Source organism: Lactuca serriola, chromosome 4 (assembly GCF_051521515.1).
Source record: "Lactuca serriola cultivar US96UC23 chromosome 4, Lser_US96UC23_V15, whole genome shotgun sequence".
Classification (NCBI taxonomy): Eukaryota; Viridiplantae; Streptophyta; class Magnoliopsida; order Asterales; family Asteraceae; genus Lactuca; species Lactuca serriola.
Window position 1 is genome coordinate 202,465,835 of NC_136411.1, and position 6,000 is coordinate 202,471,834.

The window sequence follows — 6,000 nt, forward strand, 5'->3', positions numbered from 1 at the left end:
GCACATACAACAGGAATATAAGGCATCTTCCTAGATCCTCAACCCTAATCTAGCATGCAGTTCTCATACACATACAGTAGGCATATAAGGCATCCTTCTTAGATCCTCGACCCTAGTCTAGCATGCAGTTCTCATAATCATATCATAACATAACATGTACGGGTATCTTGGGGAAAACTTACTTGAGGTCGGTTGAATGCATGCATCACACTCCTTGTTCTTTATTAAAACCCTTAATTTTAAATTTTAGAAAAATTATTTTTCTTGTAAAAATCTTTCAAACCCCATATTTGAGTAAAGACACACCCAAGAGTGTGTCCGAAACCCTCAAACCAGGACTCTAATACCAACTTGTAACATCCTAAAATTTAAGACCAAAAATTTCATTTTTAAATAAGTTGTTATAAAAACCAATAGTATAAAAATATTCATAATATCATCCCATGTCAAAACCAGTATGTCAATAATCAAAACATGTCATCATAAATCAATATTAGACTATAATCCTAAAGATCTCATGTGCGGAACACATAGTGTGATGCGCTGTGATCATGCCGACTCCGTTTCTTTTGCAAAAGAAGTACCTAAAACCAAAACTAAAAACCATAAGCACGAATCTTAGTAAGTTCCCCCATCATACCATATACCATACAATAAACGTACCCTCTAACATATCCGAGTACTGGATTACCCCTTCGGTCTCTTTCAACCGGTAACTGCCTAGCATATTAGGGTGCTGGCCTAACCTTTCGGTCTCTTTCAACCAGTAACTTGCCTAGCATATCAGAGTGCTAGCCTACCCCTTCGGTACTTTCGACCGGTACCTCGCCTAGCATATCAGGGTGCTGGCCTACCCCTTCGGTCCTTTCGACCGGTACCGGGGACTATTTCACCCCTACTTCTACCATATAGCATCCTAGTACATAAACACATAATTTATATACTGCCTAGCTTATCAGGGTGTTGGCATACCCCTTCGGTCCTTTCGACTAGGATTGGGGCCTATCCTACCCCTCCTACCACTATCACATAATATCATAACATACTAGCACATAAAGCATAACATATGGTGACATACCAGATAATTATCACAAAGACAATAATCTCTACTATAACTCTTACTAGTGAGCCGACATTGGTGCCTTTGACCCACTTCTACTGGAAGGTAACTCACCTCGCACTGTTGAAGTCGCGCGGACAAAACTCTAGCCACTGGTGATAGATTCCCGAACTGTCAACATCAAAATAACACCCAATTAATAATTGAGTTCCAACACATAACCATAAGTCCATGCGTGGGGTAAAAGACTACTTTACCCCCATCTTAGCTTGATTTAAGCCCAAGGCCCAATCTAAAGGCACAAAAGTTAAACTATGAACCAAAGCTCAACATATGGCCTGATTCTCCAAATTGGGCCCAAACCTCTACATGGTCTTACCTTAAGGCCAAAACTTTTATTCTAGTCCAAACATTATGCATTCCAATAGTCCAACATCTTATAATCATCAAGGCCCAGTTATGGCTTATCTATGGCCTAATTTTCCAAATTGGGCTCAAACCCTTACATGGGCCTTACCCTAAAGCCCATCCAAATATTCTAGTCCATATACTTATTCTTGGATAGCACATTAATAGCCCAATCACCAAAACCTAATATAGAGAGGCCCAACTCAAGGCCCAAGTAAAATTAGGATTTTCACATAAACTCACGATTAGGGTTAAGTGTTTCTTACGTAACCCATGAAGGACTTAATCCATTAAGTCTATCACTCTACTAGATAAATCATACGATATGATCGGGTGTAATTCATAATTCAATTCCAATGGCCCAAAATACGGGTCCCAATAAGTCCAAACCAGCAAATCCAAAATTAGGGTTTTCTAAACCCTAATAAGGGTTTCCTACCCAATCATAACCCAGTTAGTCCAATGGTTAGATTTTTAGGTTAATTAATGTTTCATTGAGTCGAGCACCACCCACTGCCACCTCGGGCGGTGGTGGTTAACAGCGGCAGCGACCACCTCACAGTGGTGGTTACGGTTCTAATCCAGTCATGTCCAAATCATCTCAAAAGCAATCCGATCATATGCAAATGCACACCGCCACCCAACATGGCAGTTGGTGGCGGCAGAAGGCGACAGCTACCACCTCACGGTGGTAGTTTTTGGGTTTTCTTGATTATTCTGTCACCAATTACAATTATACAACACAATATCCAAAAATAAACACACACACAGCCACCCTTGTGGTGGTCGGCAGTGGTACAAGGTGGCAGCCACCACCTCATGCTGGTGGTGGCTTTTCTCATGAAATCCGGCCAAGCAACACTACACACAACACACCCGTTCTGATCGCAACATGAATGCAGCCACCCACCTTGTGGCGTACGGTAGCGGCAACGACACGAGATGGTTAACAGCAGCGGCGACTAACTGCGGAAGCCACCATGGAAGCCATGGTTGTTTTCCTTGAGTTTTTTTGTCCAGCGAGTGCCCATCTACACTTCATGGTGGAGCAGCAACACACGAACACGACAGCCCTTCCGGGTGGTTAACGATGACCGGAGCAGCGGAAGGAGGGTCGTCGGGCGACGACAGCGGGCAAGCTGGTTGTCGTCAGTTCCACGCACGAAAGAAAGAGAAGGATTCACCCTCTCCGATGGAATGAATGTAATAGTAACCTCCGTAATGTCCAACTCCGATTCCCCGACTTCTCTTCTCATCGGGAATGACAGCAACGACAACAGCAAGGCAGTGGCTACTCGGCAGTTCACAACGGCGACAGGATTTGGCAGCGTTGGTTGTTAATGGTGATCGACGAAGCAGAAGTGCCTGTAGGATGCCCTCCACTCCTCACCGGTCCTGGATCTTCCGTCGTGGGGGTGGGGGGGAGGAGGTTGATGGTGGTGGTCTTTATGCGACTAAGAGGTAGCGGCTGGAGGATAGGAGGTATAAGGGTGGAAGCTGCATCTTATTAGGGTTAGGGTTTCCACCATAATATATATATATATATATATATATATATATATATATATATATATATATATATATATATATATATATATATATATATATATATATATATATATATATATATATATGGAGGTTAAATGAAGGTGACGGGTTAAACCCGCATCCCATACAACTTCATACAGATTTGACACTTCTAGCCCCTCCCATTCATAATCTTTTCAAAATCCATCCCTAAGTTACCATTCATCCCTCGACATTCCATAATTCTTCCCATTTAAACTTTTACCAAACACACCTTAGCTTTCGAGATTCTTTGCAAAGCCAATCCACAAATTATCCTTTTAACCCACGAAAACTTAATTATGACGTATTCAGCCCTTCCTTCTACAAAATATTTTCAATATAAGTCCACAAACTATAAAACGAGCTCAATTGTTTATCTTTTAGCCATATGTTCAAATATTCTTTCCACTACGAACCCCGAAAGCACTCTTTAGACCTCTAAAACAAATTATAATGTCAATTACACACTTTTTCACTAAACTCTATTTAAATATATACATATATCGGAATAAAATAATACTTAAAACACATCTTCAGATTTTAGGGTTTCTCTTGGAAATGGGGTGTTACAGCATAATTTAAATGTTAGTATGCATAAATAAAAGTTAGTTGCATAATGTAAATATTAGTATGTATAAATAAAAGTTAGTTGCATAATGTAATGTTAGTATGCATAAAAATTAGAATACATAAAGAAATGTTAGTATAAGAAATAAAAATCGTTTTGTAGTCTATAATGTATTAGTTTTATTAATATGATGGAGGTTTTTTATAATTAATAATATTTTTACTAAGTAATACATACATTGATTAAGATAGATGTGATTTCCACTTGTTAAATAACAATGATTTGAAATTTCGTACTGATAACGTGTTATCAATTTAGCGTAATTTATATAACTTTAAACCAAACCAAACTAGTAACATTGATAAGAACTTTAATTGAGAAGAGGAATATTTAGAGAGAATATGAAAGTTATATCACTCCCGAAAATGTACCTTTAGGTGTGTCTCAATCATAAGTAGTTAAAAATGTTGACAAATTTATAATGCAACAATTACTATGTCATCCACCAATTATTTGCAACACCACAAATTATTTACTATATATATATATATATATATATATATATATATATATATATATATATATATTCCTATCTAATAAACGGAACTAATATGCCACGTGTCACTTCCAAAAAAGCATTTTTCATCAAAGTGAATTTCCAATTATACCCCTCATTCATTCGATATTCAATTCGGATTTTTTATTATTATCTGAATCTGAATTCAGAATTTGAAATGCAAACTCTCTCTTAAAAATCAATTTCTCTCCCCCTCTTCAGAAAAACCAAAACCTAGGCGTTGGGACCTTCGTCTTTGTTTCCGGTCACTGCCAAACGATTGAGCAAAAAAAGGTAAATACTTCGTTTATGGTCTTGATCTTAAGACACATTAGTGTCGATGTTTCTTCTTCATTATATTTGTTTTTTAAAACCTTAATATATTTGTCTTCTTTTTCCATCTGTTTCTTTCTATCTATTGTAGAATTGGGTAGGATGCGATAAGAGATACGTACACACACCCCTCAGATAGATCTTTGTCTTTCTGTTTTATGTTCGCATACACACACATTTGTCACCCTCTATTTTTTTTTTATATTTTTTTTAGGTTTTTTCATTTCTTCGACTTATCTCTTTCTGATTTAGGTTTTAACTTCAATTGTAGGTATGATATGGATTTTCTGAAATATAGGGTTTGTGATAAGAACATGAAGTTCCCGTCTTCAATTAGCCTCACTAAAATCCTTTTGTTTTTTGAGTTCATTTTCTTTTAAATCCCTTTTTACACTCATATTTTTTATCTGGTGCAGAATCCACAGATAGTGAAAAAAGTGGGGCCGGAAGAATCAACAAAATGTTTTCATTTGTTATATGGGTTTTTTGTACCCAGAAAATTCCAAAACTCCAAATACACAAGGTTAATATTTGATTTTTTTGTTATAATTCCTTCTCCCATCTCCTTCCAAGCAAGTTTATCATGTCAACCCTGTGAATTATAATGTAGATCAAACTTTCCATCAATATTATTTGCTTGTCAAAAATGGGTGATCACGTCAGACAATCCAACTTGTGGTAAATGACTTTTGCTCTTATAAGTATTCTTATTGTTGATATGGATTTAATTAGTTGTTTAGAACAAGATATTACATTTTACTCTCTTCAAGTCCTTTTTTTTGTTCTCTTAGTTTATAAATGTTGATGTTTGATCTTATGTGTTCAACGACTAGGATAATGGCAATGGATCTCAATCTAAGTTTACCAGCTACTGGAAGAATGATAATAGATATGGAAGGTTATAGCACGGTTGTACCGATAAAAAGCTTACACACGCTTAATTGGATGTAGGTTTACGTGTCTTTTTTTAACCCTCACTAGATTTTCGCTTATTTTGATGTTTATTTTCTGATTTTGTAGCTGATTAATGACTAGCCCCAAATTATACAAGAGTTTGAATTTAGAAAAGCTATACCAAATCAACATATAATCACCAAACTAGAAAAGGCCCTTGGTATGAAAGTTTTGGGGTAAGAAATAGAACTTTTACAATGTTGTCACCAATGAGGTATATTTTATTAAGTTAGAAAGTTATGTAGTGGCCTATTTCTTATGATTAAAGTGTGTTTTATTCAGCCGGAAAGTAAGCATTTGTTGTTTCTGTTTATTCAATTGTCTTGTGGTGTTTGCATAATGAAATCCTACCCTCACCTTTGCCCTCCCTCTTATTCTTTCTTTGTCTCTCCCTCATACTTCAGTAGTTGGTCTCCAAGTAACGTTAACTTAACTTTCTTTTTCCTTTTGTTAATCCTTTATAGAACTGAATTTTAACCCGTGTTGGTGCACATATGTGTAAATGCATCATATTGTGCCCACCAACCGTTTGAGTCTATTCCTTACATAAAT